The following is a 26,468-nucleotide window of genomic DNA, read 5'->3' on the forward strand; positions in this document are numbered from 1 at the left end:
TTTAAACAGCTATTTCTCGGTTATGTACGTTACTAGCCAAACTGACGTAAAACAAAAAATAAGGTTCCAATTGCAATGATTTCAGTCACTACATTACTTTCGGTTAAAGATAAAAATTGCACCAAGCAAAACTCAGAACCAATTTACCTAATTATTTACTGCAGAGGTGTCAAAAACATTAAACAGAGAGCAAAGTGGTAATCTTGTTCCAAGACCGCTGATGGTTTTCCCTTGTAAAATACTAATGACAAGTAAAAGTGATAATACGGTATTGAAAAATAAATTGAACTTCAGGTGAGAAAACATGAGGGCTCAAGTATCTTACATGCTCGAGTATCCTCTATATTTCCTTCTGTACATACGAGAGCTACAGCAAAATATTTGTATGGGGTCCGCAAAATAGCACGAATGAAAAGGTTGGACGATAATTTTGCGATTAGTAATCCATACCTTTTAATTTTCTCCTGAAACTGACGTCACGTTGTAACCCTTTGGGGTCCACAATCCCGCCTCTTCCAACCTGGCTGTAACTTTGTATCGACCGTTAATCTCAAGAGTCAAAATCTCACGAATTTTTATACCCATAACATGAACATTGACATCTACTTGGGATGTTTCCACCTCGCATTACCGATAAACTCAGTGTGTTACTTCATTAAATTGGCAACTCGGAGGTAAATTTGGTGTGAGATTTTCGTCTAGTCTCACCACCTGTTTCAGCCAATCACTCTGATATTCAAAAGTTTTAGTTTCTACAGGTTAGACATCTAGTTATATCCTGATACCCTTATTTCTCATGTGATCTGCTTTCGAGAAGCTCTTCGCTCTACCAGAGAGGCCCCTCTGTTGTAAGACCGATCTCTATGTGCTGTCACCGACGTCCCACTCCCAGGCGGGACATTCCTTGTCTTGTTATACATTTGTATGTTGTTTTACATTAACACCTATTTATGTATCAATTCACAATTGGAACAGAGGTCCAATGAAAGGTGCTGTTAACGTTATCATTCTGAGATGAAAGATAAAGATACGGCACCGTAAATGTTAAAAATTTCACGAGAAGAGAGATAAGATTGCAGGAGGATGTCGAAACATTACAGGTATAAGAAGCAGAAAAAAGAGTGGTTTTGTAAATTAGAAAGAATAGTAAGACCAGGTACGAAACGAAAAACAATATCGTACAAAATTGAAAGAACTTTATATGGAGATGTGGAAGGTTAGTGGTTTATGTGTTACAGCATCCATCAATATGAAATGAATAATTTTAGGAGCGGAGAACGTAGGTATAATATGGAACTTTCAAAAAAAGGAGCAGCTTTTATTGAAGGAAGGAGAAACAAAGACGTGCTGATACGAAAAGGTGTCCGTCAAGACTGAGGGCTATCACTCATTATCTTTAATCTGTAGCCTGCCGGAGTGGCCGAGCGGTTCTAGGCGCTACAGTCTGGAACTGCGCGACCGCTACGGTAGCAGGTTCGAATCCTGCCACGGGCATGGATGTGTGTTCTGTCCATAGGTTAGTTAGGTTTAAGTAGTTCTAAGTTCTAGGGGACTGGTGACCTCAGTGGTTAAGTCCCATAGTGCTCAGAGCCATTTGAACCATTTTTTAAAATCTGTGGATAGAAGAGACACCTACGAAATCCAGAGCACACTCACAGAAGAGGTAGTCTGAATGACGTGAAGGACGGAGGCCTTCTACCACTGTACCAGCCGCTATAGCAGAATGACAAAAAACTGCAGTCCCAAGACATGTATCCTACAGAGACCTGTCCGCAGACCTGAGACGCAGATCGCGTGACAATTGTGATAGTTCAAGTGCTGATCGTCGGTATGATACGACATCGGCAGCGTATATGGAACAGAGACAATGGGGAAATTAAAATAAAATCTCAATGCGGTAATTGCTTAAGAGAGTAACCGGCATTGCTTAGGATTTTTAAACAAATTAAATGTATGCTAAATGATGTAATGTCATTGCACATTATACGTTCATAAGCAAAAAAAGAAAAAAGACTGCGGTAGGCGCAGCAGATTGAGTTAATGAGTACGGTCCCCAAGTGCGAGCCTTATTACAGTCGACTCCACATACAGTGACTCGCGTGCCGGTGATAAGGATGAAATGATGATGAGGACAACACATCACCTAGTCCATGAGCGGAGGAAATGTCCAACCCGGCCGGGAATCAAACCCGGGTCCTGTGCATGGGAGGCAAGCAAATAACCACTTTTTTTTAATTGGACAAAACAGTAACGAAAATGGCTAGTTTACAATGAAATGACTTAATAAGGTGACAGATAATTGCAGTCATAAATTACAGCATTCACGGTATGAGGAATGATCAACTAAGCAGTTGGTATAGAAAGCGCTTCCGACACCTAATGTAAAAATCTTTGAGGCCCAAAAAGATGAGAAACTCTGAATGTACGCGAAAACTGGATGCTGGCAGGGAGAAAAATGACAGGAATAGAAACTTTAAGAATGTCGTGTTACAGGAAACTGTTTCAGGGAAGAAATATTGATAGAAAAAGCAATGAAGAGTCGTCTGTGAGACAAACAGAAAAAATATCCTTAGAATAAAATAGTTAATCGAGGAGACAGAGAGGCTGACGACATATTGCGACACCGATCATTGTTGAAAAAGATAACTGAATGGAAAACAGAAGGGGAAATTATCTCTAGCAGACCTGAGTACATACGGCTGGTCGCCGATGACGCAGGATACTGTAGTAATGCTGAAATGAAGAGTGTAGATGTCATGCAATTGACTGGAGAATTTCTTCATATCGACTTAAGGACCAATGACCCAAATACGGCTACTGGAATGATGATAGCCTTTGATGGCAGCCTCACGATATTCTACACCCGTCCATCATCTCATTATTCAAATGAATATATACCTATCGAGTCTGAAGTAAATTGTAGATAACTGCAATGAAGTTATCTGGAATTATAGGGGATCAAAGGTTCCACATGAATACAGAAATTACAAATGCTTCTCAGATGTCGAAGTAGGCTTCGTACAGGAGACTGCGATGCTAAGACACGGCCGAGATGTCAGTTGTTTTCATCTTCATTTTCTAAGGAAATGTTGAAAGGTGGGCAGTAAATAGTTGTTATTCATTCATCATTCCAATCATTCCAATGGTATTTTAAAACTTCGTTCCCGTGTTTCTTATACAGAATTTTTCTGTGATTAGATCCGAAGCGACCAAATTCTTTTATTTTTCAGTACTTCTACAATGAATTGTGTGACCAAGAACGATGATGAGATACGGCAAGCCAAATTTCATTTAAGATGCGTAGCATACGTTGTATCGCCTCTGGTGGAAAATTCAGTCAGTCACAGCGATCGTGTTATAGGATTGCTTCTTTGGCAGTTTTTGTGATGAAATATATTGGTTTTGAATTCACGTATGCTGGGGCAATTGTGGGCGAAGTTGTCTATGATCGTAGCATCCACTATTACGGGTACATATGTTATATACGATCTTCTTAGCTTTCCTTCATATTGTAATGATATCGACGCTCTTTCGAAATGTCGACCTAATTGGAGTGTGTGTGCTTGAGTTATGTGGGAAATCTAATCTTGGAGTTCTTCTTGATTCATTTCTCTGCTGTCGCCAAGAGCGATGCATAAATGATACATATCACGAGCAATTCTCTTATGGGTCTGACAGTACACTACACTGAAGAATTTAGGCAACTTTTGTCTATTTGAGGAAGTGTATTGTGAATGTTCAGTTCCCGATCGACTTTCAATACGTGCCCAGTGGCTGTATTGCCAGAGTAGTCTTGACCTTTAGTGATGTTTTCGCTCTGCAGCGGAGCGTGCGCTGATATGAAAGTTCCTGACAGATTAAAACTGTGTACCGGACCGTGTCTCGCACTCGGGACCCTTGCCTTTCACGGGCAAGTGCTCTACCATCTGAGCTACCTAAGCGCGACTCACTCCCCGTCCTCACAGCTTCACTTCTGAGAGTACCTCGTCTCCTACCTGCCAAACTTTACAGAAGTTCTCCTGCGAATCTTAGCCACAGCCTAGGGGATGTTTCTAGAATGAGATTTTCACTCTGCAGCGGAGTGTGCGCGGATGTGAAACACACTGACAGATTGAAACTGTGTGCTGGACCGAGACTCGAACTCGGGACCTTTGCCTTAGTCAAAGAACCCGAGTTGGAGTCTCGGTCCGGCACACAGTTTTAATCTGTCAGGAAGTTTCAGTGTTGAACTTAGCTGAATAATGCTCGGAGGGAACACCGTGGCCGCTTGACCCTTGCTGCTTTCCGGGGCGGTTTTAATTCCTGTCAAGCTGCCAACAAGAAACAACTGACGGGCAATCTGTGCTGTACAGGCGAAGTTCGTTACTGGTTTCGGCCCCACGACAAGTAGATATTCCTGTCAGCATATGATTTCAAACTGTGCTTTGATCTTTTCGTTTTCAAGTGTACTGGACATTTGTCTCGCTAGTAATGTGGTACAAGCCAAGATGCACTGATATTTCGGTATTTAATTAACTTTGTTTTCACAAAGTTAAAAAGATGACAATTTTTGGAATAAGCACTTCGTATTCATTACTAATTGTAGTGAGAGACTTGAGTTAATTTGCTTGACCTATTGAATGGCCATAGCTCTGCGTTCCTTCGAGAACAATTGTAGTTGTTGCTTAGGTCTTTCATGGCTCTTGTATAATTTATTCTACATTTGGTCGACCTCCGTTTAGATTAAAGTGTTCCTTCACATTTCTGGTGGTTAGGAATTGGAGTTGGTTTGTGTAACTGCGGACTGAGTCTGAAATCGTATGTGAGAGCTTTGGATTTTGATGTTGTTTTAAAAAGAGTTGTAGCAGCTATAAAACTATGCTCTGAACCTTTTTTTTAAATTCTGCTTCTTATAATTGGCACTCTAACTTTTCTTTGAAAATTCTTTTAACCTTTCCTATAAATGTGGCTACGTTCCATCTTTTTTAATTGATTGTGCATTGGGGTAATTATACATTGTGATAATAAAATTGTAAGAGTCACTGTGGCTTGCTCTGTTGATTAGGTTGTGTTTTAAATGAAGTTTAGTGCTGATAATGACAAAAAAAGCTTTTTCAATGTTGTTCCGCACACTTTTCTAAAAGTTGTAATTTTTCTAGAATGTAATAGTTAGTTTTCTGTGTTACTGATATTCTCTTTCGAACCCTTTTTGTTGATAATCGCGCTTCAGAATGTCTGCAAGGGAGATGTCCGGTACTGCTGAATTGCGTGGGATGACACTGCTTACGAACTGTCCGTTAGATTTTACGACATTGCCGAGAGAGAATCCGAGGTGAGCAACGGCTGACGGAAGTACGCATCCGTTCCGTGACCCGCCGAATTTGAAACCAGCCGTTGCAAGTGACGCCGTCCCCAGTATTTAGTGTGTGCTAGGGAAGTTCATTACATTAGTGTCTTTTTTCGAAACGGCTGAACTTTCACGCTCGCATATCAGCAGAATTAGAGCATTCGTGGCGCATTACTCTCACAGGGTTCGGGATCAGCGTAGCGTCAACTTGGGGAATACACGCTGTAAATAATTACAGGAGCTAGCTGATGAGTCAGTCGCAATAATTCAGAGGGTAATCACTTATACAGGTGACTCTGAGGCGGAGGAAGTAAGCCTTATCCGCGGAATCAGTGCGTAGTGGACGAATTAATCAAAAATTGCATGCACGATTCTCTGGGAAGCTTACTTAATAGCTTCAACCTTTAGTGCGACTGCTAAGGGAGAGGAGACTACTGTCAGCGACGTGCCCTGAGAAGGGCGAACCAACTATGTATTTTATTTCGGAAATGCGGAGTCGTGGGGAAATATACGGTCAGATTAATGAGCAGCTTCACCGAATAGTGTGTACAACTACCTCGTTGCTTTTGGAACAATCTTCGAAGGAGGTGATGCGCGATAAAGTGTCCTTTTCGGAATTTAGGCTGTCAATACAGTGGTGTTCAAAATTAAAGCAACAAACGGAAGTTTTCAAGGTTGTGTTTATTTTGCCACAAAACAGGGCAAAATGACGATAGTAAATTAGAAACAGTGTAAAGAACACAGAACGCATACAACTGCAAAATGCATTACGGTAGAGACAAATCTTCTTAGTTTTTCCAAACTTAGCGAATTTACACACACACACACACACACACACACACACACACACACACACCGATATCTAGTTGATCTGCTCAGCATGGGGTGTTCCCACGTCCGGCTGAAATAAAGGCCTGACAACGAAGGGGCATGCTGTGAGTGATGTCTTTAGTCTCACGTTGATGCAATTACGTCCATTCTACCTGCACAGCTGCTCGCATGTCCTCGAGAGTGTTTGGTGGATAATAACGTGATGCAACCTCTCATCGTAGCGCATTCCAGGCATTCTCCATGGGATTCAAATCGGGAGAGCGAGCAGGCCACTCCATGCCTACATTATCCGAGAAAATATCAACCGCCCGTTCTCTATGACGTCGAGCGTTATAGTCCATCAATTAGAAGTCTTGTCGCGATACCTGACAGCAGTTAAACCTTGCCGATTCGTTTGTACAATTTCATGAAGAGGTGTTCGAGTGGTCAACAAAATTCCCGCCGAAACCATTAAGGGTCCTACTCGATATCGGTCTCTTTCCACAATGTTTAGTTTCCGAAATCGTGTTCCACGTTCCTCGAGATGCTAATGCGTGAAGAAATCACTTTCCAGATCAAATCGGGACTCACTGCGAAAAGAACATTGACCCACCGTTCGACAGCCCCGGTGGCATGTTGACGACTCCACTCTAGACGTTCCCCTGTGTAAAGATGCATCACTGATACACACACAGAAGGTGTCGGACAATAAAGGCTACTCTGCCGAATCCTTCTGTACATCGTTTTGTCTCGATGCAACACGCCCAGTGGATGCTGAGAGGTTAGATGCCAGTTGGCGTCAGTACTAAGGCGGTACCGTCGTGCCCTTAGAACCACATAACGGTCCTCTCCTTTTGATATCACACGAGGCCGGCCATGCCCTGGCGTTCACAATATTGTTTCTGTCTCTATAAACTGTCGTCACATCCGAGAAACAGCAGAACTATTCACATTAAGCCTTTGGACCACATCAATTTGTGATTGCCCTGCTTCCATTCTTCTATGGCCGTCTACCGCAGCGAGTCTGGCAGGCGTCTTCTTTGTGCCATGCTGCACCGTCTGTGACTGTGTACAGAGCGATTGTGGATGTGGGACTAGTCCGTTAGATACGTGCACTGACATTATCGTTGACGTCGTTGTTCATTTACCGGAATGCCGTCTTACATGTAGATTACGATTGCACAGAAGTCTGTTGACATTTTGTATAACTATACAGTGAATTAGACACGACACGGGGAAAAGAGGATTGACGCTTCTATTTTGGATACCAGAGCATATAAGCAGCTATATGTCTGCACGAACTGGGCAGCAGTTGACAGAAATGAATTACGACCTATGTTGGCGTGCAGCGTCACAATGAGTTATTGGAAGAATATGTAAAAAAGTCTATGACACTGTTAGAAGCGTGTGTTTAGATTTTCAGGAACATGAGACTATTTACAGTATTTTGGAGGGAATGGGTTCCAGTGAGAAGTTTAGAGCCGCTTTTATAGTGCGGCCGCGGAACTTCAAACAGCTGAAAAGATTAATTTCGGAGATGGTATCTGTGTACTGTGCTGATGAACCTTGCGTAGGAAGCGGGGTAAGGGACAAGCAGCCGTATGACAGAGTATGTCAATTAACAGATTACGCTTATCTGATTTCAGGTGTTATAGTGGCTGCGTTGAAAATCATCTGGCGAGGAAGTGCTCGCAGCCGAAGAACCCATCTAACATGGGGCGTGAGAGGAAGGGCGCGCCTCGGGTCCCGTTTTGTAAAATAATTATGGCGACTCCGAGTTCATGAGTGCTATTTCTGTGTGGAGTTTCAACAGAGAACATTTATGTGCAGTTTTAAGTTTCAGGAGTTCTCGGAACTCGATTAACAGATTGTCATCTGGTGCAGCGTGCAATATGCAAGTTCACTGAGATCACTGGTGAGATAAAGCAATGCAGAGTCACAAGCTTTATGTAAAAGCTGTAGTTGTGGGAAAATCAAGTTTGGGTGGGGATTCAGAATTTTACCTGAGTGATAAAAACTAGGTGACACGGAATTTGCCGATTTCAGATATTGTGGGGGCGGATGTCATCCGACAAGTGAGCCTAATTGCGGAAGAGAGGAATCGATAACGCGCCAGCCTACGAATTCTGTAAGCATTGTTTGGTAAGAGGAACCAAGACGTAAGAGGTCGCGACATATACCGTTAAGAAGCCATTTATCCCCTGAATGAGGGGTTGGCTCAGCCAGCTGTGTGGTCAGTTTAGTGATGCCTTGTCAAATTGTGCGGGTGAAGTGAAACAGGAATAGAAGAAGATACAGTTTACAGACATTGTTCCTGTAAGCTATCCACCATATCAGCTCCCTCCACCTCATATTAATCAGCTTAAGATCTCAATAGATGAGATGGTTCCAGATCTCTCTGTGCTACGCCCATATTTTTTGTGCCCAAGAGCAGAACAGGTTACGTCATGAGGTGTATTACAAAGTCTTAAACAATAATGTTGTTCTTCAATCAGTGCCATTTCCTGGCCTGCGTATATGGTTTCAGAAGGGGAAGATTTTCACTACTCCCAACCCAAGCCGTGCCCATCCAGGAAGAAAATGAAGGCGGTGATGCACTTCATTGTCACGTTCAATTTCTTTAGACAGCTGCTCAGCTTACGGCAGCCCTTCATGACTCCAAGGAAAAGAGGAGGAAATTCGACTCTGGCGTATTTATGGAAGCAGCATTCGAGGCGTTGCAGCCGGATTTGGTGAGTGCCCAGTGGTGGTTACCCCTGACTTTCATAATGAGTTTTTGCCCAAGTCCAATACATCGATATTAGGTTTTGGGGCTGTCATTTTGCACTATGTCTATGGTGGGTGGCAGATTAATGCTTATATTTCGTGTGCCATCCGATCGTTTGAAGCCAGATGCACCGTGTAAGATCTAGACGCCCTGGCGGTGTTATTAGCCACTGAGAAGTCCAAAATCTACCTCTTAAACTGTCCCTTCTGGTTATAAACAGGTGAACAGGCCCCCAGATTGGTTCTGACAAGACCGAGAGGTAATGGACGTATAGTGAGGTAGGCACTGGTTATAACAGCAATTCAGTTAATGGTTAGACACATACGCAGCACTGAGAATATTGTAACGGTTGACCTAAGCAGGATAAGTGGGGAGGAACGAGATTGCCTCTCGGACGGAGAGGCCTGTGAACAAAATGAACTGGACACCTCAGACCATACGGTTTGTCCAATCTTCAGCGGATGTCTTCTCCTTTTTAAAGGCGTCTGGGAAGAAAGAGATTCCAACCTGGAGATAAATGACCTGATGGAGCGAAACAGAAAAGAAGAAAAGTTAGGTCGTATTTTATGAAGAGCAACATTCAGTGTTGCAGCGCGCTGGAGTGTCGTGAGCATAAAACCATTTTACCCAAAGATTCGATACCTCTGGTTTCTATATATTACCATAGGACACCTTTGTGTGATCATCTACAAATCATCAAGACCAGGATGGTTATTAGGAAGCAGTTTGTTTGGAAAGCCATAGACAAACGGACATGAAAACTCCTCTGGCTATAGGACGACGATGGAAATACATAATTTAAATCGGATTTAATCCGGAAATAGTAGTGTGATTTGCCCCACGTTAAAGAAATTTTACGATGATATAAAGTATTTTGAAATAAATTTTTGGACACAGTAATTCCCAATAGCTCTTTGTCACTTCAAGTTCATCAGCGGAGCAATAGTGTTATACTAGAGCCATTTGTGCATTGCGAATTTGCATCACCACGTTTTACAAATTTGATTAAGTATGCCTTGTATGCAGCACAATATGCAAAACATCAGCCACGACCATTTCTTACTCCATCCCAATTTTGCCTAAGCAATGGTAACAGTTACTGTGAAGTGCGTGAATGCGTTAATTTTTCTTTTTCCGGATGTGCTTAGTGCAAGGAAAATTCTTGTTTTCGTCTTGCGATTAACACTTCTCAATTTTTAGGTGAGTATACGGAATAAAGTAGGGAGCATATCATTGTTAGTAAATTACATATAATTGAAAAATTATAGTAAGAACTGTGCTAAAATCAATTCTTATAAAATATTTCATGTCAAAAACCTACCTTCCTGACTGTTGGAAGTAGTCTGTAACATAATACCTTAAACTGCCTTCACTTTCTTTCCTCTGATATTCATTTATGTAACAATTACATCTGCTACAGTTTATCTGTCGTTGTGAACTGCCCGTTAACCGAAAAGTTAATGTTTTAGGCATTTTAGGATGATTTCAGTGCTTAAAATTCGCGTGGGTGCACTTCGGACTTAGTACCACGTGGCAGAGGTTCTATTGTCATGACTGCGTCTCCTTATTCGCCGATGCCCCCTCTAGGCAGGAAGGGCTCCGCAACCCATTGCCATAAGCGGCTCTTAGTGCGGCGGAGATGTGAAACTGACATTTTTTTTTAAATACTGACAGTGCACCTTAGCAACTAAAATTTTAAGACTGCATTTTTTTCGGTGTATTCTTTCTGCATGAAAATTCTAGGGTAGGTTTCGACATGTCATTCCCTTTAAAATCCAGGCATATTGTACAGCTGCAAAAGACCTGTGAATCCACTGTTAACGCAGATATTGATGATTGATACTGCACTGCTCAGAAACAGCCTCTTTATGATAAAACTTCTCACCACACCTACTAGGCTGCTAATGAAACGGAAACAAGAATTAACCAGGAAATACGACAATTTGATAAGTATTATCGCAGTGTGAGCTATAATTTCGTAATCGACTACCGATTATTGAACCAAAGTCGATCACGACGGCTAGCAGTGGGCTCTTTGACTGTAGCATAAACGGAAATTAAAAACTATTTTTTCTACATAAGACCTATCTATAACCACATCACAATATTGATAATTGCTTGCTGATTCTGCGGATACCATAATGAAACTATTTTAGCATTCCTGTAAGAAGTCGATTTTTTGAGCGCTGAAATTAAGTCCTTCACCTCATTATTTTGCTACCGTGAATTGAAGGTCAGTGACAAATAAGATCAAATAGGGATAACAGGTTTCATGGGGAACCTACTCATTACGCAAATTCCAAAAGTGTCTCACGTATTAACGACCGAAGTCGTGGTGGAATACTGAAATTCAGTTAACTGGCTGTTTTCGAAAGAAACGTTCATTCAAGTAATGCTTACCACATAAAAACTGTAATCCAAACGCCTGGGTGAATTAATGCTAGCCGGCCTGGGTAGCCGAGCGGTTCTAGGCGCTACAGTCTGGAACCGCTCGACCGCTACGGTCGCAGGTTCGAATCCTGCCTCGGGCATGGACGTGTGTGATTTCCTTAGGTTAGTTACGTTTAAGTGGTTCTAAGTTCTAGGGGGCTGATGACCTTAGCAGTTAAGTCCCATAGTGCTCAGAGCCATTTGAGAGCCAATTAATGCTAATAAGACTTTATTCATATTTCTAAATTTTCCATTATTTCAGAAGTAATACTTACTTGAAAGTCTAAAAAATGTTTTGGGATGGACACAAAAAATTCTTACAGATGAGATATTTTGCACTAAGTCCCGTAGTTCTTTTAAATTTCCTAAAAACTACACCAATTTTATCAATGATTTGGTTTTGCAGCTCTTTCAGTGACGGTGTTTCGAGACACAATTACAGGATTTCAGGTTCGCTTGTTATGCAAACAGTTCCATTATTACGCAATAATAAACAATTCTTTTTTATGGAAATCCAAATAGGTGTCAGTCCCTCTGTGCCATCGTCAGTGCGTATTCTTTATTCATTTCTGTGAAACATAAAGATGCTGTAAGTAATAACTATTTGGACAAAATTAGACATAAAACCGTTTTTATCTATTTCTGTCATTACTTGTAGTTCATTTTTCTACATTATTGTGTGATGTAGGACTCTTTGTACGTTACTGAATATTGACTGCTTTTCATTTGCAATTAAATGATGTTACTGTGTGTTTGTTGGGTAAATTCACAAATCAATTTCTCTCTAAACGTAAATTCTGATGTGCGTGTGAGTGTACAGTGAGAATCAGTTGTCGATGTGTCGTTTTCATAGAATGAGTTGGTAGTCGGGGGACGGTATTATTAGCGAATAAACAGATTGCAATAATACTTAAAAATGTACTTTTTGTGCAAATACACACTTTTTTAACTGGAACACTGCCGCTTGAAACTAAAAGATTAAAAGTAGGGTAAATTAGAAAGTCAGTATTGTTCGTTGCAAGATTCTAGTGCGAGTCGTTCATGAGATATCGTATTTTGAAAAGTTCGGACATCAACACTTGTTTGTACCATTCAATTTGCGTATTTGCTTGGAGCTATGTTATGTTTGCTTGTGCTGTCGGCACAGGGGACTTGACAGCTAACGTTGATGTGCACTCAGACGGGATATCCAGTGTCACGACAGACAGCACCGTCGGCACACGGGACGAGCCAGTTGTGATTTGGCTCTCCCAGCGCTCAGTGTTCTCCAGTGGCGGTTGTCGGATATATTTGGCTCTCAAACCGTACAGTTTGTTCACAAAAGTGTACGAGCGTAGAATTCCTACGTTTGCTCTATTAAAACGAACCTTTCGTATCCTAACCATACGCTAGTCTCGTTGTTCTGTCTGAGATATGCATGATTGAAAACTTAAATATCCGTGAGCGTGCAATAAGACGCAAATAAAAGATACGCAAATTCGTGGAATCAAGCGCACTTATATTTACATAACATCAAAAATTACGGAAATTATGTATTTCTATTAATTTCATACGAAACTCCGGCAATCTTTAACAAAACGCGAATGTGAAAAAAAAGAAAATCATACGTAGTGGGATACGAACCTCGCGCGATCGATCTTCAGTCCCCTGTCGTGGTCCCTTATCTAACTGCACCATGCTGCAATTCGGCTGTTAGTAGTTTCATTTTGTTTACCTGCATCTCCGAAATCTTAATCACATTTGATTATACAACAATTCCTAGTAAGGATGATACGTTGTCAAGAATCTCAAATGGACCGTTGCGATAAAACTATTTACTCTCATTGCACGTGAGTTATAACTTGGAAATAAATACAAAAATTCTTTAACCACCAATGTGACGTTTCGATTGATTTTACTACAGCAGATCGGACCAATTCGCTCTCGAGATATTCGTCGTGCCGATGCCCAGAAACGACATACATTCATAGGATGTGGCGTACAACAAAAAGCCATCGAATATGGGCTTCCGTTGAACACGACAAATACAGGATGTCGTCTTGCTTTCTACTTGTGACGTAGGGAGCTTTCTTATTTCCTTACATTCTAATTTACGTAGCACATTGCCGAAATATCACAGAACTTATTTTGTGTTTCAAATAACGAAATGGCTTCTCAACGAGAAGCAGCAGGTAGTGACGTCACAAAACTCGTGGATCACCATGTTAACGTTAGCTAACTGGTCCCGTGTCCCGACGGCTTTACATTGACGTTATCTGTTCCTTGCGTGCCTTGTGACTTGTTAGTCGGTTATGGTCCGACAACCCTGGCATTAGGTCGTGAATCGACGATGGGATTTACCAATGCAGAAAAAGTCTAAATGCTAAACGTGTAAAGAGGGTGTAAGAAGTAATAGGCTAGCCTTGTACGGTGTGTGTGGCGATACATCCCAGTAGACGTCAACCTCTTCAACCAGTTACTGAAAGTAGTACTGTAACACACAGACTGTGATAGAAGGAAAAAAGGGACGGCAGAAGATGGGGGGGGGGGTTAAGGTCCGAAAAAAGGGATGGCAGAAGATTGGGGGGGGGGGGGGGGGGGGTAAGGTCGGAAGTTAATGTTCTTGCTGCTGTTGCAGTCAATCTGTACGTTAGCTCCTGAGCAGTCGCACGAGGAAGTGCCAAGAATCACGTGACAGTCATACAAGTTTGTCCATCGACATGCGTTACGTTCCTATCACATCACTCACCGTCAAGAGTTGCTTGGAAACAGTTACTGGAATCATGTTATCTTACGCGAGTGGGCAGTAAGAAAGTATACTCCAGTTGTATCATGTATCGTGTTTAGAATGAAGCCACATTTATTAGTCATCGCCAGGTAAACCCCGAAACATGCTCTATTGGGCTGTTGACAATCCCATGTGGGTTCATGAGGTGAAACGTCAGCGTCGATGGATTGTAAACGTGTGGTGTTGGATAGTGAACCATCAGATCATAGACCAATGTTTCCCCCCCTGCGGGTTCGGGGGCTAGAATCGGCCCGCGGTATTCCTGCCTGTCGTAAGAGGCGATTAAAAGGAGTCTCAAACGTTTCGGCCTTTATGTGATGGTCCCCTGTCGGGGTTGACCTCCATATCTCAAAAGTCTTCCGAAGAGCGAGCCGATTGGGGAAGGTCGCCTTACTTGGTGCATTGTGTCCATCTTGCGTTCAGACCTTTCGCCAGCTTACTCGTCGTTGCATTGCAGTCCTGCCCACTCTCCATCTCTTGGGCATGGATACGTTCCCGGGTGCATTTTCCGCCATGCAATGTGCAGTGCCGCTTTCTGCCCAGACGATGATCATGGACTAGTTGTGACCTAATATACAGCACGGTAGCCAGTCCGTTGTGGTGGGGCCGCCATGTACCCTGTTGGTTCTAGCCCCCTGACAACACAGGGATCGCTCTGTTGATGCCTGCGCCGTTAACTCCCCACGTATGCCAAGGAGTAGATGCCTATCTCCCTGGGGCATCGGGACTCCCGGCAATGGCCATCCTGCCAGGTGGTCCTTGCTGAGGTTGGGTGGTGCCTGTGGGGAGGGCCTTGGACAGAGTGGGTGGCATCAGCGTGGATGACCCTCAATGAAGCGTGGTACATCATCTCTCGCTGGTGGCCAGCCGCCAGCAGTCTCTAAGCGTTATCGGGCTCAATTTCATGCTCAGAAGTACGATCCGAAAACGTTCCCCTCCCTGGCCACACTGTGGGAGGAGCGTAAGGCTCAGTAAGGCAGTGACACTTATTCGCCCTTTTCCTAGTTTGTAAGAGAGCTGAGGGGAGTCTTTCACGTCCACAAAGCCTCAGTTCTTCGTAGAGCATTTAGAGGACAAGTTTGAGGAGGTGGAGGGTTTGTCCAAAATGAGCTCTGGGTCAGTTTTGATAAAAACGGCATCCTCTGCCCTGTCACGAAGGTTACTTGCCTGTGACAAGTTGGGGATGTTAACGTTACCATGACACCACATAAGAGTTTAAATATGGTCCAGGTTATTCTTTCCCATTGGGACCTACTTTTGCAGTCTGATGACGAGCTGCGCGCCAACTTAGAGCGTCGAGGTGTGCATTTCGTCCGGCTCATTAATTGAGGTCCGAGGGATAATCAGGTTGCTAGAGGTGCCTTCATCTTGGCCTTCGAGGCTTACATTACTGGAGAAGGTCAAAGTGATGGTCTACCGCTGTGATGTCAAGCCCTATATCCCTCCCCCAATGCGGTGCTTCAAGTTTGACCATATGTCTTCCCACTACACTTCCAGCCTCACATGTCGAGATTGCAGACGCCAATCACATCCAAATACTCCATGTGCCCCGCCTCCCACCTGCGTCAACTGTGGAGAGCATCATTCACCCTGCTCGCCAGACTGTAGGATCTTACAGAAAGAGCGAAAAATCATGGAATATAAGACCCTGGACCGACTGACCTATAGTAAGACCTATGGTGAGGCTAGGAGGAAACATGACCAACTACATCCTGTGAGAATGACACCCTTTCCACTGCATTACTCGTCAAGAACTTGGTTTCTGGCAATGCGAACCCCCGTACTCCATAGCTATCGGGGTTATTATAGGAACTGGGCAGCTTATGAAACGGTATCTGGTGGCGTCTGCATGTTCATCCTTCACTCCAATCACAGCGAGTCTGTCCCTCTACAAACACCTTTAGAGGCTGGCACTGTTCGGGTGTGGACGCCACAGGCTGCAACTGTCTGCAGTCTGTATCTTCCACTGGATGGTGGTGTCCCGCAGCATGTCCTGGCTGCGCTGATAGCCCAATTGCTACCCCCTTTTCTGTTACTGGGCGACTTCAACGCCCATAACCCTTTGTGGGGTGGATCAGTGGCAACAGGCCAAGGCACCACCATTGAGCATGTATTGGCCCAGCTCGACCTTTCACTTTTTAATGATGGTGCCTTAACACATTTCAGTGTGGCGCATGGCACGTACTCAGCCATCAACCTTTCGATCTGCAGCCCTAGCCTCTCACCGTCTGTCGAATGGCGTGTGCACCACGACTTGCGCGGTGGTGATCACTTTCCGATCTTTCTGTCACTGCCACAGCGTCACTCTTCTGGGCGCCCCTGCAGATGGGCTGTGAATAAGGCTGCCTGGGACTTGTTCTCCTCCATTGCCGCTATTGAGCCTCTTTCCAATGAAGCAATTGATGTGGTGGTTCACTCGCTCACCACCGACATCGTTACTGCCGCAGAATCTGCCATTCTCCATTCTCCTGGGTCCCCTCGGCGGAGGACTGTACCTTGGTGGTCGCCTGCGATCACTGAGGCAATTAAAGATCGCAGGCAGGCGCTCCAGCGTCACAAGCGGCATCCCTCATTGGGAAACCTCATCGCCTTTAAACGGCTCCGTGCACAGGCCCACCACATCATTCGCCAACACAAGCAGGAGTGCTGGGAACGGCATGTCTCCACCATTGGCCTACATATCTCTCCATCGCAGGTTTGGGCCAAGATTAGGCGCCTCTATGGCTATCGGACCCCTGTCAGCATCCCTGCACTTTCACTGAGTGGAGCAGTTTGTACTGACTCGGACATAATTGCAAACCGCTTAGCAGACCATTTTGCTCTCAGTTCCGTTTCTGTGAATTACCCACAGGCCTTCCGCTCCATTAAAGAGCGGTTGCAACGTCGGAACCTTTCATTTCACACCCGCCATCCTGAATCGTACAATGTTCCATTCAGTGAATGGGAATTCCACAGTGCCCTAGCCGCTTGCCCTGATGCAGCTCCCGAGCCAGATCGCATCCACTGTCACATGCTGAAACACCTCTCAGTGGACTGCCAGCGACGCCTCCTCGACCTTTACAATCGTATCCGGGTCGAGGGTGAGTTTCCGTCTCAATGGCAGGAAAGCACTGTTATCCCCGTTTTGAAACCTCGCAAGATCTCATTGGAGGTGGACAGCTACCGCCCCATTAGCCTCACCAACGTTCTTTGTAAATTGCTCGAACGCATGGTGAGCTGGCGGTTGAGTTCGGTACTCGAGTCTCGGGGCCTTCTGGCTCTGTCTCAGGGTGGGTTCCGTTAAGGCCGCTCTGCCGCCGACAATCTGGTGAGCCTGGAGTCAGCCATCCGTACGGCCTTAGCCCGCCGTCAGCACTTAGTCGCTGTCTTCTTTGACATGCGAAAGGCGTACGATACGACATGGCGCCACCACATCCTCTCTACGCTTCATGGTTGTGGTCTTCGGGGTCAGCTACCAATTTTCATCAGAAATTTTCTGTCGCATCGTACCTTACGCGTGCAAGTCGCGACCTCCCAATAGTTCCCCCCAAGTTCAGGAGAACGGGGTACCACAGGGATCTGTCTTAGTGTCTGCCTGTTTTCAATTGCAGTTAATGGGCTCGCTGCGGCGGTGGGACCGTCTGTCTCATCTTCCTTATATGCTGACGACTTCTGCCTCTACTGTAGCTCCATTGGCATTGCCGCTACTGAACGTCAGCTGCAGGGCGCTATCCGCAAGGCGCAGTCTTGGGCTGTAGCGCACGGCTTCCAGTTTTCGGCTGCCAAGACCTGCATTATGCATTTCTACCAGCGACGCACTGTTCACCCTGAGCCGCGGCTTTTGTCTTGCTAGCGAACTTCTTACTGTGGTGGAGACACATTGGTTTTTGGGTGTGGTTTTTGATGCCCGTTTTACTTGGCTCCCACATATTCGGCAGCTTAAACTGATGTGTTGGTGGCATCTTAATGCTCTGCGATGCTTGAGCCATACCAGCTGGGGCGCCGACCGATCTACCCTCTTACGACTCTACCAGGCGTCAATCTCGTCCCGTCTGGATTATGGGAGCCTGGCTTATGGTTCAGCATCCCCTTCTGCGTTGCGGGTGTTGGACCCAATCCTTCACAGCGGGATACGACTTGCCAATGGTGCTTTCCGGATCAGCCCTGTGAACAGCATACTTGTGGAGGCAGGTGTCCCTCCACTGCAGTTACGACGCCAACGATTACTGGCCATTTGTGCTACACATGTTTGTACCTTGCCCGGGCATCCTAATTATCGTCTCCTGTTCCCTCAGTCGGTCGTCCATCTCCCAGAACGTTAGCCCCGGTTTGGTTGTAGGATCGCGGTCCGGGTCAGAACCTTCTCTCCGGGCTTGGTGTTTTCCCTCTTCCACCTCCTTTCCGGGCCCCATGCGTACACCCCCGTGGTGTGTGCCCTGCCCTTGCCTTCAGCTTGAATTGGCACAGGGCCCGAAGGACTCACTCCCTCCAGAGGCCTTCCGCCGCCGCTTTCGTTCCCTCCTTGCCACGTATAAGGGCTCTCGCATTGTTTACACTGACGGTTCGATGGTTGCTGGTCGTGTCGGTTATGCTCTCTCTCTAGGGGACCATTACGAACAACACTCATTGCCGGCTGGCTGCAGCGTCTTCACTGCTGAGCTGGTCGCCGTCTTTCGTGCCCTAGAGTATATCCGCTCCTGCTCAGGCGAGTCCGTTACCTGCAGCGACTCCCTGAGTGGTTTACGAGCTATCGACCAGTGTTTCCCCCGCTCTCGTCTGGTGATGGCTGTCCAGGAGTCCCTCCATACTCTTGCCCATTGCGGCCACGCTGTGGTCTTTGAGTAGACCCCTGGTCATGTCGGTATCCCGGGCAATGAACATGTTGACCACCTGGCCAAACAGGCCACCAGTGAACCAACTCTGGACATCGGCCTCCTGGAGACTGATTTACGAGCAGTCTTACGCCGCGAAGTTTTCGCGCTTTGGGACGATGAATGGTGCGATCTGACCACACCTAATAAACTTCGTGCTGTCAAGGATTCGACGACTGTATGGCGGTCATCCATGCGAGCCATTCGCAGGGACTCAGTTGTCCTTTGTCGGCTCTGCATTGGCCACACCCGGCTGACACACAGATATTTACTGAGCCATGAGGACCCGCCTCTCTGTCGCTGCGGTGCGTCTTTGACGGTGGTCCATATTTTGTTGGCTGTCCGCCTTTAGCTGTGCTCAGGTAGACATTTGCGCTGCCTGATACGCTAGGGAGCCCTTTTAACAGATGACACTGCCACGGCAGGCTTAGTTTAGCGTTTTATTTGGGCAGGTTTTTTTTATCACTTAGTCTGATTGTTTGTCATTTTCTTGTTATGAGTCTGGCCTTGGCCTACGATTTTATACTGGGTTATTTGTTAGTGTGTTTCTACGTGGTTGGCTTTTCCTTTTTTGTCTCTATGGTCGGCCAACCACTGTCACACAATGTGTGATTTTAATTCCTTTTGTCTGGTCTCAGTCTGCGTCTTTCTTGTTTTATGTCGTCTGTTGTCATGTGCATTGTTCGTTTTTATTCTGTGTGAGTGTTTGAATATTTCGGAAAAAGGGACCGATGACCGTAGCAGTCTGGTCCCTTTAATCCCACAAACCAACCAACCGATAGACCTATGTTTCACAGACGGACAACTGAAAGCGCCCAAGTATCGCAGCCTTCTAACATACCGTCTTACAAGGATGCTAGGGCACGTTCCTCTGCAGACTAGGAAGAACATGAGGTACCAACATGGCGGTTGTGCAGCACATACTGTACAAACTAGTACAGTATGTCTTAACGAATTGCTTACAAATCGTTGGAGTGGACGCAGAGGACCTGTAACTTGGCCAGTCTGTTCCCCGGATTTGAAGCTTGTAGACTTATTTCTGTGGGGAAGATTGAAAAACGCTTTCTATAAGGACATACCAACTATACCCGATGATATGCAGTGACGTATTACTACAGCCTGCTCGGACGTCTCCACTGAAATGTTAGCACGTGGACGCCTGTGTTGGCGCTCCTAGTGGTAATTTTGAACACAACCTGTGATGGTCTGTTATCTCGTTATTGGTCAGAATCCACGTAACTAATGCATGTGCTTATGTTATTCTTTAGTGTGTGCTACTGCAGATATTATGCAAGTGTTGGTATGGAAACATTTCAAAATACGATCTCATACTACAATCATGCAGCAAACACCACTGACATCGTAATTTAGCCCAGTTTTGGTCTGTTAATGTCAATAGGCATTGTCCAGTTTAAAAAGTGCATGTCTACGCAAAAAATACACTAAGTATTATTACTGTCTGTTTTTTGACAGCCGGCCGGAGTGCCCGTGCGGTTCTAGGCGCTACAGTCTGGAACCCAGCGACCGCTACGGTCGCATGTTCGAATCCTGCCTCGGGCATGGATGTGTGTGATGTCCTTAGTTTAGTTAGGTTTAATTAGTTCTAGGCGACTGATGACCTCAAAGTTAAGTGCATCGTGTTCAGAGCCATTTGAACCAAGCCATTTGTTTTTTGACTAATGTAGGAGCTCATGTCTACTGTCACCGGCTTTCGTTCTATCGATTATCCAGGGGATCGTACCATTTCGGTGCTCGTGATGTGGTCGCGAGGTGGTGCGCACGGGGAGAGGTGATGGACAGAGCGAACTTTAGGGGTGAGTAGCAGTGAGTAACAGCGTATGGTTGGTTGTGGGCACGAGGGACAGCACTGGCGGTGAAGACTGTCGCTATGGAAACGTCGAATCGGGTCGGCGCTGGCTGTATTTGGCGCGTTTTAGGATGTACTTCGTAGCGAAGAAGTGGGATGGTCGTTAGTCGGTTGTATGTGTTGGGCGTCTTCACTCGTGACCTACCTTTCCGATGCCGTTTGACACGGACTTCGACCGACCTAACAAGGTGATCTCATTGTATTTGTGTAATTCGTTGGAGATATATTCTCTGCCCTCTGTGTTGCAAGGGTGGTGAACATGAGATAGATTACTGGTTCATCCTACGTCACGAAACTCTATGTAGAATTTATCTACGGAACTTCGTGTGCCGTTCTGACTGTACTAATTCGTGTTGTCTGATTGCGTCGATATTCTGGTTTACCATTTAAGGCTTGGGAGCTTACTGCCTGTTATTTCTTAGTCTCAGCGTTCAGTCTGTTACAGAAAACATTCTGCACCACCGAACAGACCGATCCATCAAGGTATGGTCATTCCGCCACATCCTTCTGCAGAGTCTTGAATGTTTGGCTTAATCAAGGACATGTAATTATTGTAAGGCTAATTTATCGTCTAATGCCTTTTCTTGAGATAGTCTTATGTTAGTGTAATTTGAATTGCTTGTTTAAAGTACATCTACATCTTCATCTAAATTTATACTCCGCAAGCCACCCAACGGTGTGTGGCGGAGGGCACTTCACGTGCCACTGTCATTACCTCCCTTTCCTGTTCCAGTCGTGTATGGTTCGCGGGAAGAACGACTGTCTGGAAGCCTCCGTGGACGCTCGAATCTCTCTAATTTTACATTCGTGATCTCCTCTGGAGGTATAAGTAGGGGGAAGCAATATATTCGATACCTCATCCAGAAACGCACCCTCTCGAAACCTGGCGAACAAGCTACACCGCGATGCAGAGCGCCTCTCTTGCAGAGTCTGCCACTTGAGTTTGCTAAACATCTCCGTAATGCTATCACGGTTACCAAATAACCCTGTGACGAAACGCTCCGCTCTTCTTTGGATCTTCTCTATCTCCTCCGTCAACCCGATCTGGTACGGATCCCACACTGATGAGCAATACTCAAGTATAGGTCGAACGAGTGTTTTGTAAGTCACCTCCTTTGTTGATGAACTACATTTTCTAAGGACTCCCCCAATGAATCTCAACCTGGTACCCGCCTTACCAACAATTAATTTTATATGATCATTCCACTTCAAATCGTTCCGCAAGCATACTCCCAGATATTTTACAGAAGTAACTGCTACCAGTGTTTGTTCCGCTATCATATAATCATACAATAAAGGATCCTTCTTTCTATGTATTCGCAATACATTACCTTTGTCTACGTTAAGGGTAAGTTGCCACTCCCTGCACCAAGTGCCTATCCACTGCAGATCTTCCTGCATTTCGCTACAATTTTCTAATGCTGCAACTTCTCTGTATACGACAGCATCATCCGTGAAAAGCCGCATGGAACTTCCGACACTAGCTACTAGGTAGATAGTAAATGGGGTTTGATTGCGATTTGGTTACTGCTTGGAGCCAATGACAATTTAACGAGTTGTCGTACTAATTTAATCTTTCTTTCAATATAATATTGTTATAAGTGCACTGTTTTGCGTTTATTAGGATAGGATTATTTATTTAAGGAGTTCAAATTACAGGCGTTCGTTTTTGTATTGCGACGTGCGATTATTGGATCGTATTTTCTTACGATTTGTTGTATCTCAGAGCATAAGTTGTGGGTCTGACCTACACCTTCGGCCCCTCGTTTGTCTTTCTTAATTGGTCGGTTCTAAAGTTCCGTTTAGGCTCCATTTTCACCTAATAACTGTTGCCTATTTTGAAGTTACAACTGGTTGAGGGGGTATATGTGAAACAAAGTCGGTATGAGACTTGTAGACCTCGCACTACTAGTCGGGCCGACAGTTAGTTGGTGATCGAGCGGGACAAATGGCCGTCGTCCACGGTGTTTTTGTGTTCGTACCTGGTTGGCACCTGGAGCTCAGATATCTTCATAAGATACGCGTCATTCAGTGGTCCAAAATCCACGACCTTGAAAGGAATTTCTGTTTATGTAATTATTGCCTGTCCTTTTACCGAGAGAGGTGGCGCAGTGGTTAGCACACTGGACTCGCATTCGGGAGGACGACGGTTCAATCCCGTCTCCGGCCATCCTGATTTAGGTTTTCCGTGATTTCCCTAAATCGTTTCAAGCAAATGCCGGGATGGTTCCTTTGAAAGGGCACGGCCGATTTCCTTCCCAATCCTTCCCTAACCCCGAGCTTGCGCTCCGTCTCTAATGACCTCGTTGTCGACGGGACGTTAAACACTAACCACCACCACCACCACCACCACCACCACCACCACCACCTGTCCTTTTCAGGCGTTAAATAAGTTGTGTTTCAGATGAAATACTTGCACGTATAATGTTGCTTATTCTATTTATTCAGTTACAGATGCGTTTACCAAGCGTGCCATTTACTGTATCTAAGTCAAATTTGTCACTGTTCAGCTTGTCTTCGATCTAGTCCACGAGATACATAACCCCAAAAGCCTTTTAGTCTAATCGCATTACTACAATTCCATGAAATTTGCGCTAACGTAAATTAGCGTCAGCCTTTGGATCCGTAACGATTGATTCCTGTCATTCAACTCTTAATCGTGTAACGATTTATCCCTATAATTCTGCTGTTAATCTGGTAAAATAATCCCATGAAAGTTCCATTACCGTAAATCGGGAGCTGCCGTATGATGTGTAGCTAGTAATCACAATAACGAAAAGCTGCTCCGCGAACTGTTATTTAAACTTAGTTTGTTGCTTTTGCTGATTGTATCTGTCAGAATTATTGTATCAAGGGCAAACTTTTGACTATTTAGATATCTGGTAACTACTTATTTGCCAAAATTTTTCACTATAATCGGTATTTCAGTTAAGTTTTTACATGAGTAAAAGTTTGTGTGCAATTAAAGGCGGATGACGTTCTCACTCCCCCACGTCCAGCCGTCCCACTTAGTCCTTTATGGACATTTTATGGGGCGCCGATATACCCACTTATCACAAATATTACACTCCCTTTCCAAAACGCACTCTTAATTGCGTTGCTGTTTGTAAAGTCTCAGTTAGTATTCAGGTATTTCCCACACAACACGGAAAAGATTCAGAGCAACGGAAACACTCACGACTAAATTCTACAACTATGGCCACCAGCACACACAAGGCAAGCATGCATACTGAGAACACCTCAGAGCTCTAAAACGTAACAGTCCCTGTAACACGATTACTGATCGCCTAATAAGCCATAACCATCACCCAACTAAAATGGAAGCAGTTTTAAAAGTACTAAAATATTAAATACTAAAATCCAGCCATAAACTAATAATAGTTGAAATCGTCCACAGAGAGAAGACATTTCGGAAGAAAAACAGATTACAAACTACAACTTTGCGATAAGCAATGGCACACTATTCAACACAGTAAAGGAAGGAGCAGTATATAAAGGAATATAGAAATAGAAAACAAACACACACACACACACACACACACATATATATATATATATATATATATATATATATATATATATATATAGAGAGAGAGAGAGAGAGAGAGAGAGAGAGAGAGAGAGATTGTATCACAAAGGATGGCGCAAACTTACACGGCTGAAAGTACACGATAACAGAAGCACAAATGTCTAGTAAACCTGGGCTCTAAAACGCATGCCTTAACAGCTATGAGATATTCTTGATTTTCAATTTTGTGAAACAAATCTCTTCTATTGCAAGCTCTTTCCTCTCCATATTTTTGGAGGTGGTGGTATGGACCAAAACAAGAAACAAATGTCTAGTAAACATGTTCTCTAAAATGCACACCTCAACAGCTACGAGCACCTGTTCATTAGAAGAGTTGTGTTCCAAAGTACCGTAGATGAACAGGTGTTCATAAGTGTTAAGGGGTGAATTTTAGAGCACATGTTTACTGTAAATTTTCTTCTTGTTTTGGTCCACACTACAACTTCTCAAAATATGGAAACGAAAGAGCTTGCAGTAAAAGAGATTTGTTTCACGATATTGAAAATCAAGAATATCTCATAGCTCTTAAGGTGTGCGTTTTAGAGCCCATGTTTACTTGACATTTGTGCTTCTGTTACCGTTTACATTCAGCCTTGTAAGTTTGCGCCATCCTTTTTGATGAGGAAGGGAGATAGAAAGTAAACAAAGACCGAGTTTGGTGGCAAAATGACCTGAGGGAAGTGGACACACAGCAACGACATTAACATCGTGTTTCGGTAAGGAATGTGTTATTTTCGAGTGAAATTACATATATTCAACAACCAACTTGAATGCAGATGGAAACGATCTTTCTGTAAGTAATCGTAAATGATATTGTCGTGCAATATTTTCACACATCAAAATTACGTTTAGAGAGAAAGTGATGTATGAACTCGTGAACAAAACTGACACTAACATCATTTTAACACAAATGACAAGCAACCAATATCCAGTAATTTACAGAGGATCCTACGTAACCCAATGATGCAGTATAATTTAGGTAATAACAAAACTGCTTTTAAGCCTAATTTAATAAAAATAATTATTATTTGAATCATGCTTACGTTTAACATCTGAATAAAAGATACCCATCGACGATCGCACAGAAATGGTCAAACGTGGCTGGGTTTACATAAGAAACAATTGCTGGCACAACAAGCGGACCCGAAGCCGGTACATTTGTGTTGTTTTGCTAAGAAGGAAGAACTAGTTGTGGAGAGAATAGTTGACGCAGAAGTGGTTGCTACCACATTAATACACTCCTGGAAATGGAAAAAAGAACACATTGACACCGGTGTGTCAGACCCACCATACTTGCTCCGGACACTGCGAGAGGGCTGTACAAGCAATGATCACACGCACAGCACAGCGGACACACCGGGAACCGCGGTGTTGGCCGTCGAATGGCGCTAGCTGCGCAGCATTTGTGCACCGCCGCCGTCAGTGTCAGCCAGTTTGCCGTGGCATACGGAGCTCCATCGCAGTCTTTAACACTGGTAGCATGCCGCGACAGCGTGGACGTGAACCGTATGTGCAGTTGACGGACTTTGAGCGACGGCGTATAGTGGGCTTGTGGGAGGCCGGGTGGACGTACCGCCGAATTGCTCAACACGTGGGGCGTGAGGTCTCCACAGTACATCGATGTTGTCGCCAGTGGTCGGCGGAAGGTGCACGTGCCCGTCGACCTGGGACCGGACCGCAGCGACGCACGGATGCACGCCAAGACCGTAGGATCCTACGTAGTGCCGTAGGGGACCGCACCGCCACTTCCCAGCAAATTAGGGACACTGTTGCTCCTGGGGTATCGGCGAGGACCATTCGCAACCGTCTCCATGAAGCTGGGCTACGGTCCCGCACACCATTAGGCCGTCTTCCGCTCACGCCCCAACATCGTGCAGCCCGCCTCCAGTGGTGTCGCGACAGGCGTGAATGGAGGGACGAATGGAGACGTGTCGTCTTCAGCGATGAGAGTTGCTTCTGCCTTGGTGCCAATGATGGTCGTATGCGTGTTTGGCGCCGTGCAGGTGAGCGCCACAATCAGGACTGCATACGACCGAGGCACACAGGGCCAACACCCGGCATCATGGTGTGGGGAGCGATCTCC

Source organism: Schistocerca piceifrons, chromosome 6 (assembly GCF_021461385.2).
Source record: "Schistocerca piceifrons isolate TAMUIC-IGC-003096 chromosome 6, iqSchPice1.1, whole genome shotgun sequence".
NCBI classification, from domain to species: Eukaryota; Metazoa; Arthropoda; class Insecta; order Orthoptera; family Acrididae; genus Schistocerca; species Schistocerca piceifrons.